This window comes from Chiloscyllium punctatum, chromosome 29 (genome assembly GCF_047496795.1).
Source record: "Chiloscyllium punctatum isolate Juve2018m chromosome 29, sChiPun1.3, whole genome shotgun sequence".
Classification (NCBI taxonomy): domain Eukaryota; kingdom Metazoa; phylum Chordata; class Chondrichthyes; order Orectolobiformes; family Hemiscylliidae; genus Chiloscyllium; species Chiloscyllium punctatum.
This window is the reverse complement of record NC_092767.1, coordinates 60,773,121-60,785,670: the sequence shown is the minus strand read 5'-3', so window position 1 is coordinate 60,785,670 and position 12,550 is coordinate 60,773,121. Positions and strand designations below refer to the sequence as shown.

The following is a 12,550-nucleotide window of genomic DNA, read 5'->3' as shown; positions in this document are numbered from 1 at the left end:
CAATTTTAAGTTGACTTTAAGTTCTCAGTTCCAACCTCGGAAGTTCAAAAACCATTTCCCCTGGTCTCCTCTCTCTCTCCTGCTAGGGCTTTCTCCTCCTTTTCTTTTTTCTCTGCTTTTAACCATGACTCAAAATGGTTTCATTTTTTTTCCCATGATTGAGCTGCTTCATTTTCAATTGAATTTTAGCCATTTCCTAAAGATTCTGATGGCATTTCTGGCAATTGTAAATGCTACGTGATTGCAACAATTATCTCCCCTTTCCTAGCAACCCAGATAACCCAACTCCAACTTGTTTGCCAATTCCAAAAGGTTTGCTTTGCTCACTTTCTGTAAAAATTTCAAAATGGGTTCTTCCACCCCAAGAAAACTGCTAGCGACCAAATTCAACTAACTGAATTCAATACTTGAAAAAAAGTTAAAAACCACTAACATGTACCACTCACTGCCTTTGAATCCAATAATTCTAAGCCCACCCTAGAATTAGAGATTTTGATCCAGACAAGAGCCCCCAATTTGTTATAGGCCAGACCAAATCGCCTCAATATATTAAGGTGACAACCTGGACCCTAACTTTTTCTTATTTTAAAACGTTAAACGCAAGGTACTGCATTCCAGATGCAATTCGGATAGCACAGTGGCTCAGCGGTTAGTACTGCTAGTTCAACACCAAGGACTCAGGTTTGATTCCAGCCTCGGGCAACTGTCTGTGTGGTGTTGGCATGTTTTCTCCCCATGTGCGTGTGGGAGTTCTCTGGGTATTTTGGTTTCCTCCCACTCTGCAACAATGTTCAGTTTGGTGGATTGGCCATGGTAAGTTGCCCATAGTGACCAGGGATGTGTAAAATTAGATGGATTAGCTTGGGAAATGCAGAATTAGAGGCATTGGATAGTGGGATAGATCTGTGAATGATGCTCTCTAGAGGTTTGCTGTGGACTTGATGGGTTGAATGGCCTGCACCCACACTTATAGACCAGACCAGACCTCCTCAAAATACTTTAAGAAGGTAGCCTAAGGCCTAACATTTTTCTTCTTTTAAAGGCAGATGTGAAATGGGTGTTCCAGGTAGGATGCAATTGGTTAAACCGCTTAGCTTTAAGCAAAACAAATTATTTAAACACTCCAGTTGAAACACGAACAAAAAGAAAAGCAGAACAGATTATCTCCTGTTTGAAGCTTTCCGTTAACTGTACATTCAACTGTCAGGTCTAAGAATGGGAGGAGAACGACAACAAACTCCCATTCCTAGACGTGACAGTTGAACATACAATTAACAAAGAGCTTCAAACCAACATCTACAGAGAGAAAAAAAAGTCAACAAACGCAGACCAAGTACTTTGCTTCAGAAGTAATCATTCCAACACCCACACATAGAGCTGCATCAAGACATTATTTCAATTAGCTACATCACACAGCAACACCCACGAACGACAAAAAGTAGAAGAAAAATATCTGTACAAATGTTTTCAAGAAAAACGGATACCCAATAAACACAATCCGCTGATTCCTTAGAAACAAACCCAATCAAACAGACACAACACAACCAAAAACTATCGCCACATTACCTTACAAAGGTGTATCAGAAATAATTTCCAGACTACTCGGACCCCTTGGCATCATGATAACCACAAATCTACCTACACACTTAAACAGCAACTAATGAGCCAAAAGGATCCATTAGATACTGTAGTAAAACTAATGTCATTTACAAAGCTACCATGGAAGAACTGTAAAAAACACTAGATTGGACAAACAAGCAGGAAACTTGCCATCAGGATAAATGAACACCAACTAGCTGCCAAAAGACACAACCCACTACCTCTAGTTTCCAAACATATAAACAAAGAATTACACCATTTGACTGGGAGAAAGTGAGGACTGCAGATGCTGGAGATCAGAGCTTAAAAATGTGTTGCTGGAAAAGTGCAGCAGGTCAGGCAGCATCCAAGGAGCAGGAGAATCGACATTTCGGGCATAAACCCTTCTTCAGGAATCCATTCCTGAAGAAGGGCTTATGCCTGAAACGTCGATTCTCCTGTTCCTTGGATGCTGCCTGACCATTTGACTGAGACAACATACACATCCTAGGACAGGTGAAACAAAGACACGTGGATAATTCTTAGAGGCATGAAATTCTAACCAAAACTCCATCAATAAGCATATCAATTTAGACTCCATCTACCTTCCTTTGAAAAAAAAAACAGAAATGACACTCACCTTAAGAAAACAAAACCTCTAAATACCACCAGCACTTCACTGGAGACTCTCACTGATGATGTTACCTAGTATGCTGATGAAATGTCTGAAAACAAACCTTCCAGCACAGCGAGCTAACTTACATAATTAGCAAACTATTGCCCAAGTCCATCAGCATGGAAAATGGTTTCCCATTCAACGAGTCGCATAGGTCCTTCTCAAAAGGGCACCAAGTTAGAAGTTTGAGCGAAGATTTGTAGCTCGGATGCTCGTTGTTGTGGTTCTGTTCGCCAAGCTGGAAATTTGTCTTGCAAACATTTCGTCCCCTGTCTAGGTGACATCCTCAGTGCTTGGGGGCCTCCTGTGAAGCGCTGGTGTGATTTTTCCTCCAGCATTTGTCGTGATTTGAACTACCACTACAAATGCCGGAGGAAACATCACAGAAACTCTTCACAGGAGGCTCCCAAGCACTGAGGATGTCACCTAGACAGGGGACGAAACGTCTGCAACACAAATTCCCAGCTCGGCGAGCAGAACCACAACTTAGAAATTAATAGGTCAAAAATACCTGGAACAAAGAGGATGTTGGAGAAATTCAGCAAGTCTGGGGTAGCATCTATGAAGAAGGAAATAGTTAACGTTTCGAGGCGGTTCATAAGAACTAGCAGAATCGATCGAGGATGAGATTCATCACTCCCCTCAGATTGTCATTGTGTGTTAACCTCCAGTGTTTGGACCACTACACTGTACTTCTGTGAGACCAGCCCTTTTTGTTTGCCAATTAAAATGCTTTAAAAAGGTACTTTTTTGGGGCAATTACCCAATAACATATCGCGCGCGCACGAGGATCTTCAAAGTCGTGAAAGCGAGTGGATACGCATTCCTGAAGGTCACTTTTCTTCAAACACAACCCTAGCAACAGGTGGCCCTCGGGAAAACCAACTCAAGCCAAATACTGACCGATCCAAACACGAGGCAACTCCTTTCTCTATCTTATGTAACAGAAGACATGCTTCACACGACATTGCGTCACAGAAATATTTTAAAGTCAACTATACCTCTATCTTTGGAAAGATCAGTTGAATTAGACCTAATTTTCTCAGTGTTTCCCCCCCCACCCCATCAAGAATAAATCTTCCCTCTTCGCTGACTCTCGCTATAACCAACGGGCGATAATATCACCAGAAAAGCGCGCCAACCGGAAGTAGAGCGTTAATCCCGCCTCCCCAGCCACATCTACCAATCAACGTGCTCTGGCTGAGTGACGTCAATCACGTGATTGCTGATTGACGTGCTTCCTGCAGCTGTCAGTTCACCAGAGCCAACGGATTTAAAGGTACATTCCATTTGCTAACTCGGACGAGATTGGTTTGGGCATGGTACTGAAATAAAAGAGTTTCATTTGCTTTAGCATTGCTACGTGGTATTATTTCTATTACTTGTCATCTTTTGTAGAGGGTGTGTTTGATTTGTAGCTGGTGTGTGTCAGCATTTGTTGGCCATGCTGAATGGCCTGATGAACTGTGTTGTTTCCCTGGTACCCGGATCAAGGATGTCTCAGAGAGGGTGCAGAATGTTCTCACGGGGCCAGCAAGAGGTCATTGTCCACATTGGAGCCAAAGCAGGGAAAAGGTTGAGATTCTGAAAGGAGATTACAGAGAGTTAGGCAGGAATTTAAAAAGGAGGTCCTCAAGGGTAGTAATATCTGGATTACACCCAGTGCTACGGGCTAGTGAGGGCAGGAGTAGGAGGATAGAGCAGATGAACACGGCACGGGGGCGGCACGGTGGCGCAGTGGTTAGCACTGCTGCCTCACATCGCCAGAGACTCGGGTTCAATTCCAGCCTCAGGCAACTGTCTGTGTGGAGTTTGCACATTCTCCCCGTATCTGCGTGGGTTTCCTCCGGGTGCTTAGGTTTCCTCCCACAGTCCAAAACTGTGCAGGTTAGGTGAATTGGCCATGCTAACTTGCCCGTAGTGTGAGGTGAAGGGGTAAATGTAGGGAAATGGGTCTAGGTAGGTTACGCTTCGGCAGGTTGGTATGGACTTGTTGGGCCAAAGGGTCTGTTTCCACACAGTAAGTAATCTAATCTAATCTAATGCATGGCTGAGAAGCTGGTGTATGGGAGAAGGATTCACATTTTTGGATCATTAGAATCTCTTTTGGGATAGAAGTGACCTGTACAAGAAGGACGGATTGCACCTAAATTGGAAGGGGACTAATATACTGGCAGGGAAATTTGCTAGAACTGCTTGGGAGGATTTAAACTAGTAAGGTGGTGGGGTGTGACCCAGGGAGAGAGTGAGGAAAGAGATCAATCTGAGATGGGTACAGTTGAGAACAGAAGCAAGTCAAACAGTAAGGGCAGGCAGGTGCAAGGTAGGGCTAATAAATTAAACTGCATTTATTTCAATGCAAGGGGCTGAACAGGGAAGGCAGATGAACTCAGGACATGGTTAGGAACATGGGACTGGGATATCATAGCAATTACGGAAACATGGCTCAGGGATGGGCAGGACTGGCAGCTTAATGTTCCAAGATACAAATGCTACAGGATGGATAGAAAGGGAAGAGAGAGAGGAGGGGATGTGGCATTTTTGATAAGGGATAGCATTACAGCTGTGCTGTGGGAGGATATTTCTGGAAATACATCCAGGGAAGTTATTTGGATGGAACTGAGAAATAAGAAAGGGATGATCACCTTATTGGGATTGTATTATAGACCCCCTAATAGTCAGAGGGAAATTGAGAAACAAACTTGTAAGGATATCTCAGCTATCTGTAAGAATAATAGGGTAATTATGGTAGGGGATTTTAACTTTCCAAACATCGACTGGACTGCCATAGTGTTAAAGGTTTAGATGGAGAGGAATTTTTTTAATTGCATACAAGACAATTTTCTGATTCAGTATGTGGATGTACCTACTACAGAAGGTGCAAAACTTGGTAAAAAGGTAGGGCTTTTGCCCGAAACGTCGATTTCGCTGCTCGTTGGATGCTGCCTGAACTGCTGTGCTCTTCCAGCACCACTAATCCAGTATAAGGTGCAAAACTTGACCTACTCTTGGGAAATAAGGCAAGGCAGGCGACTGAGGTGTCAGTGGGGGAGCACTTTGGGGCCAGCAACCATAATTATATTTGCTTTAAAATAGTGATGGAAAAGGATAGACCAGATCTAAAGGTTGAAGTTTGAAATTGGAGAAAGGCCAATTTTGACGGTATTAGGCAAGAACTTTCGAAAGCTGATTGGAGGCAGATGTTCGCAGGTAAAGGGACAGCTGGAAAATGGGAAGCCTTCAGAAATGAGATAACAAGAATCCAGAGAAAGTATATTCCTGTCAGGGTGAAAGGGAAGGCTCTTGGGTATAGGGAATGCTGGATGACTAAAGAAATTGAGAGTTTGGTTAAGAAAAAGAAGGAAGGTAGCTCAAGTGAATCCTTAGAAGAGTACAAAGGAAGTAGGAGTATACTTAAGAGGGAAATCAGGAGGGCAAAATGGGGACATGAGATAGCTTTGGCAAATAGAATTAAGAAGAATCCAAAGGGTTTTTACAAATATATTAAGGACAAAAGGGTAACTAGGGAGAGAATAGGGCCCCTCAAATATCAGCAAGGCGGCCTTTGTGTGGAGCCACAGAAAATGGGGGAGATACTAAATGAATATTTTGCATCAGTATTTACTGTGGAAAAGGATATGGAAGATATAGACTGTCAGGAAATAGATGGTGACATCTTGCAAAATGTCCAGATTACAGAGGAGGTAGAGCTGGATGTCTTGAAACAGGTAAAGGTGGATAAATCCCCAGGACCTGATCAGGTGTAACTGAGAACTCTGTGGGAAGCCAGAGAAGTGATTGCTGGGCCTCTTGCTGAGATATTTGTATCATCGTTAGTCACAGATGAGGTGCCGGAAGATTGGAGGTTGGCAAACGTGGTGCCACTGTTTAAGAAGGGTGGTAAAGACAAGCCAGGGAACTATAGAACGGTGAGCCTGAACTCGGTGGTGGGCAAGTTGTTGGAGAGAATCCAGAGAGACAGGATGTACATGTATCTGGCAAGGCAAGGACTGATTAGGGATAGTCAACATGGCTTTGTGCGTGGGAAATCATGTCTCACAAAATTGATTGAGTTTTTTTGAAGAAGTAACAAAGAAGATTGATGAGGACACAGCAGTAGATGTGATCTATATGGACTTCAGTAAGGCTTTCGACAAGGTTCTCCATGGCAGACTGATTAGCAAGGTTAGATCTCATGGAATACAGGGAGAACTAGCCATTTGGATACAGACCTGGCTCAAAGGTAGAAGACAGAGGGTGGTGGTGGAGGGTTGTTTTTCAGACTGGAGGCCTGTGACCATTTGAGTGCCACAAGGATCGGTGATGGGTTCTCTGCATTTTGTCATTTACATAAATGATTTGGATGCGAGCCTAAGAGGTACAGTTAGTAAGTTTGCAGATGACACCAAAATTGGAGCTGTAGTGGACAGTGAAGAGGGTTACCTCCAAGTACAACAGGATCTGAACCAGATGGGCCAATGGGCTGAGAAGTGGCAGATGGAGTTCAATTCAGATAAATGCGAGGTACTGCATTTTGGGAAAGCAAATCTTAGCAGGACTTATACACTTAATGGTAAGGTCCTAGGGAGTATTGCTGAACAAAGAGACCTTGGAGTGCAGGTTCATAGCTCCTTGAAAGTGGAGTCGCAGGTAGATAGGATAGTGAAGGCAGCGTTTGGTATGCTTTCCTTTATTGGTCAGAGTATCGAGTACAGGAGTTGGGGAGTCATGTTGTGGCTGTACACAACATTGTTTAGGCCACTGTTGGAATATTGCTTGCAATTCTGGTCTCCTTCCTATCGGGAAGATGTTGTGAAATTTGAAATGGTTCAGAAAAGATTTACAAGGATGTTGCCAGGGTTGAAGGATTTGAGCTATAGGGAGAGGCTGAACAGGCTGGGGCTGTTTTCCCTGGAGCGTCGGAGGCTGAGGGATGACCCTATAGAGGTTTACAAAATTATGAGGGGCATGAATAGTGTAAATAAGCAAAGTCTTTTCCCTGGGGTCGGGGAGTCCAGAACTAGAGGGCATAGGTTTAGGGTGAAAGGGGAAGGATATAAAAGAGACCTAAGGGGCAACATTTTCACACACAAGGTTGTACGAGCATGAAATGAGCTGTCAGAGGAATTGGTGGAGGCTGGTACAATTGCAACACTTAAGAGGCATTTGGATGGGTATATGAATAGGAAGGGTTTGGAGGGATATGGGCCGGGTGCTAGCATGTGGGACTAGATTGGGTTGGGATATCTGGTCGGCATGGTCGCGTTGGAACGATGGGTCTGTTTCCATGCTGTACATCTCTATGACACTATAACTGAATGACTTGCTAGGGAAATTTCAGAGGACTGTTGAGAGTCCTCAGAGGAGTCCTCGATTAATTGTTCCAGGGGTCTGGTGCCTTATGTGGGCCTAGAAAGTACAGCAGAGTCTGGGGTGGAGCCAAGATTGGGGCGGTGGCTATAGACTGGGTTTTGGTGGGCAGTGGGAATGGGGAAAGCTGAATGCTTTCACTATGGACATTCTATTTTGTTGGATGTGTATTGGGAATCACAGGAAAATCAAGTCTACCATATTTCCCCATTTCTTAATGATTTAATGTATTCATATTCCTAATTGAGCAAGCAATTTTATTGTCGTCATCAGTATTTTGGCTAGTTAGGCACAAAGTGGTTTATTTCCGTAGTGATTGTAATGAGGTCAGCCAGGTAGACCTCATAGAATATGAGTTCCCTAATTGGGGATGTTAATCTACACCAATCAGGGAGCCATGGCTGATAGATAACAACAGGAGTGTCCTATGTGAGCTAAAAAAAAGGACAGGAGTGTTAGCTGGATCAGTGTCAAGGACTATCTATGCTCATCTAAATAAAGGTCACTTGGTGACAGGGAAAAAAAACAGGAGTGTTGGACATCCTATCATTCTGACAGCTGCCTCTGAGAGAGCTGGATTAGTATCAAGGAATTTCCACATGTAAATAAAGGGTGACTTGGTAATATGCAATATGGTGGCTCAGTGGTTAGCATCGCTGCCTCACGGCGCCAAGGACTTGGGTTTGAATCCAGCCTTGGGCGACTGTCTGTGTGGAGTTTGTACATTTTCACCATGTCAGAGTGGATTTCCTTCGGGTGCTCCAGTTTTCTCTCACAGCCCAGTGATGTGCAGGGTTGATGAATTAGCCATGGGAAATGCAGGGTTATAGGCCAAGGGTGGGGTGAGGTGGGTCTAGGTGTGATGCTGTTCGGAGGGTTGGTGTGAATTTCATGGGTTGAACAGCCTGCATTCACATTGTAGGGATTGTATGATTCTATACCAGCCATTGTCAAGTTATTTCAGTAGTTACAACACGTTCTGAAGAAATTCACTTTTTTGAGTTAGGGGTAAGCATCTCTAGCATCATGCCATTATTTGGTAAGTTTGATTTGTTCGATCCTGCCATCGAAGCCTACGCCCTGTATGTGGAAAGAATGCATTTTTTTCTGGGCAAATGACATTGGGGCAAATGAAAAGCAATGACGAATTCTTCTGAATTACTTGTGGGCCTGTAGCCTTTTTGGATATTAGGAGCCTAACATTCCCTGAGGCACCAAATGCTAAAATGTTTCAAGAGTTGACGGATTTAGTTAAGGAACATTACAATCCCAAGCCTCCTCTAATTCTGAGATATTATCGGTTTGAGAACCAGGGGAATCCAAATTGGGATTTTTGACAAGGTTAAAATGACTGGCAAAGCCACATGATTTTGGTTTAACCCTTAATAAAATGCTGAGAGATTGTTTGGTGTGTGGGATTAATGAGGTAAACGTGCAAAAATGAAGTCCAACAGGACTTTAAACAGCCACGACAACTGGCTTTATCATTTGAAAACACGGCAAGTGGAAAATATGAGTTACAGGGTATTCCGATGTAAGTGAATATCCATGCTAGTCCAACTGAGCTTGGGTGAAGACAATTGCATACCTCACTTAGGACATATCCTGAGCAAAGGGATTCCAGGTTAGCCCACAGCAAAACCCCCAAACAAAGCCAAATGGTTGATGTTTTCTTCAAGGTCTGTGCTGGCAGCCATTGTAATTGCTGGCGGTATACAGACTTGAGACAGCAAAGACATAAAATGAGTAAGAGAATTCATGGTTAAAGAGTGTGGTGCCGGAAAAGTACAGGTGATCAGGCAGCATCCGAGGAGCAGGTGAGTCACCATTTTGAGCATAAGCTCCTTATTAGGGATGTGGGAGTGGCCCAAGGGGGCTGAGAGATAAATGGAAGGCGAGTGGGGCTGAGGGGAAAATACATACATTATGGTGGGGTGAACATGACAGCCCTTGACTACAAGGCCATATTCAACTGAGTCTGCCATCAAGGAGTCCTAGCAAAACTGGAATCAATGGGTATCAGGTGGCAAACTCTCCAGGACTAATGCCAGGCACACAGGAAGACAGTCATGGTTGTTGGAGGTCAGTCATTTCAGTTCCAGGACATCTCTGCAGGAGTTCCTCAGTATTGTCCTCGGCCCATCCATCTTCAGCTGCTTCATCAATGACCTTTCCTCCATCATAAGGTCAAAAGTGGGTGTGTCACTGATGATTGCGCAATATTCGGCGCCATTTGCGACTCCTCAAATAGTGAAGCAGCCCATGTTCAAATGTATCAAGATCTGGACAATTTCTAAGCTTGGGCTGACAAGTGGCAAGTAAAGTTTGTGCCATACAAATGCCAGGCAATGACCATCTCCAATAGGAAACCTATTCGTTGCCCTTTGACATTCAATGGTGAATCCCCACTAGCAAAATCCTTGGGGTCACCATTGACCAGAAACTCAACTGGACTCACCACAGCAACAAAGTGGTTAGAGAGCAAGTTAGAGATTAGGAATACTACGGCAAATAACACACTTTCTGACTCCCAAAGTCTCTTCACCATCCTCAAGGCACAAGTCAGGTGTATGATGGAATACCTTGCACTTGCCTGAACAGGTGGAGCTCCCTACAACACTCAAGAAGCTTGACACCAACCTGGACAAAGCAGCCTGCTTGACTGGCACCACATCCATAAGCATCCACTCCCTCTACTACCAATGCTCAGTAGCAGCAGTGTGTACTAATTTACATGGTGCACTACAGAAATTCCCCACAAATCCTTGGACAGCATCTTCCACCTACGAGCATTTCCTTCAAGAAGGCCAAGGGTAGCAGATACATGGGAATACTACCACCTGCAAGTTCTCCAAGCCTGACGTTTTAAATATATCGCTGCTCCTTCACTGTCACTGGGTCAAAATCTTGCACTTTCCTCCTTAAGGGTATTATTGATCAACGTGCATAATGTGGATGCAGTAGTTAAAGAAGGCAGCTCAAGGGCAGCTAGTGACAAATAATAAATGCTGGCCAGCTAGCAATGCCCACGTCCCACAAGTGATTAAAAAATCTTCCACAGGCCCCAGATTTAAAGCAGTATAATTTTCCATTTTGAAGTTCACAGCCCAAAATGTAAAAGTATGTTTACACCTTGGCTTGATAGATCTGCCAACTCACAACATGAACCTCTCTGCAACCTTTTCTGGCATTCTGGGAATGGTTGCCCTGTGCCGATGGGGAACCTTATGAATTGAATCTATCTGACGTCCTTCATGACTACATCCATTACCCAGATGTGAGGGCAATCAGAGCACAAAGCACTGTGGATCCGTAAATTCATGGGATCTCCTTGGATTGTGATGCCATGTGTTTTAGCATAATCTTGGTTAATTGGGAATAGAAACAAAAACAGAAATTTCTGGGGAAACTCAGCAAGTCTGCCAGCATCTGTGAGAAGAAAGCAGAGTTAACGTTTCACCTTTTCATCAGAACTGGTAGCAGCTAGGAGAAACCATTATGTATGCTGAAGATGAGGCTGAGGGTGAGGGGTTTGAGCAAAGGAAGAAGAGAGTGGATACCTAGAGAGAAAGAAAGATATGAAAGGGGATAGGTAAATAATGAAGAGGTAAAAAAGGCCTGCCAGTTCAACACATCACCGTGTTCCCATGCCATTTCTGTCGTAAGCCTGCTGCAATGTTTCAGCAAGCCTCAGTGAACAGCATCTCATTTTCTGCTTGGACATCCTGCAGCCTTTGGGACTCAGTATACAGTTCAATAGTTTTAGAGCCTGATTCCATTCTCCTATGTTTTTTACTGCACCCACCTAGTCTTGACGTGACTGGGTTGTTTTAAACAAAGCAAATTATTTTCACCTACTCTCAGGCCTATCATCACATTACATGGCATACTTTCAGCACAGAATACCCATTCTCCACTACCCTTAGCTTTCATTATTACTTATTCAGCTTCTCTTCTGCCTTGGCCTGCTATCCATAATTCCTTCATCTACCTACCCCTTTCATACCTCTCTTCCTGGGCTTCATCATAATATCATAATCATGGCCTCCAGTATTTGCAGCAATCTGTTTTCGAGCCCTAGAATGTAGGGTATTAGTTCCTAGAAATTTGTGGAATTCAGTCCCTTAAATTTCTCCAGTTTTTTTTCTCTCATTCAGTTAAATTCATTGGTTCCCCTGCACTTTCTGGTACCCAATCTGCCCTTTTGATGTGCAACTTATTTCTTCTACTCTGAAGGTAAACATAAAATGTCTCTGTCATTTCCTCATTTCCCATAGTCATTTCCCTTTACTATGTTTCTAAGGGATACTCTCTTCCCTTTCAGATACTTGATGCTGATATTAGTACACCTGTCCTACAATCTAATGTGGATAATCATTCTGAAACATTGTTGCTTCTCAAGGGCCTTGTAATCCAGCTTTCAGAATCATATAGAAGAGTCAGAAGGCTGACTGCCTCATACACAAGATCTAGAATCAGCATGGATATTGTGATCATCGAAGACTCTCATCTTTAAGCATATGTGGGTTGCACCTTGCAGATCGAATGTGGTGTTGAATGTCCACATCGATGTCAACCTTTTATGACAGGTAGTTTCCCTGGTAGGGGAAATGTTTCACATTTGGGAGAATTTCTCTGTTGATCTTAATGGAGGGTTGGACCAGAACTTGACTGGGACTGGGTTGGTTAAAGGATTTAATTCTTCCTGAAGTTGAGGCTGCCATCTTATTGCAGAGGAGACGGAGGACTCTGATGAATTTCTCTGGACAGCCGACCCTTGATTGGATTTTCCATAGGACTTCCCTACTGACTGTGTCAAAAGCCTTGTTCAGATCAATGAAGGCCAAATACAGTGGTTGGTGTTGATCCTGGAATTTCTCGCAGTTGCTGAGCATTGAAAAGCATGATCGTAGTTCCACAGTTTAT

The 12,550-nt window shown here is 43.6% G+C and overlaps 1 protein-coding gene across 1 annotated transcript in view; it reads right to left on the bottom strand.

Annotated features, from left to right (window-relative positions):
• LOC140454347 (adenosine deaminase domain-containing protein 1-like) overlaps window positions 1–3,372 on the bottom strand; it is an 83,944-nt gene extending 80,572 nt beyond the window's left edge. The window contains exon 1 of the mRNA XM_072549054.1: window positions 3,256–3,372. The gene's annotated coding sequence lies outside the window, so the exon portion shown is untranslated. The remainder of the gene's footprint in view (window positions 1–3,255) is intronic.
• Window positions 3,373–12,550: the final 9,178 nt, after the last annotated feature.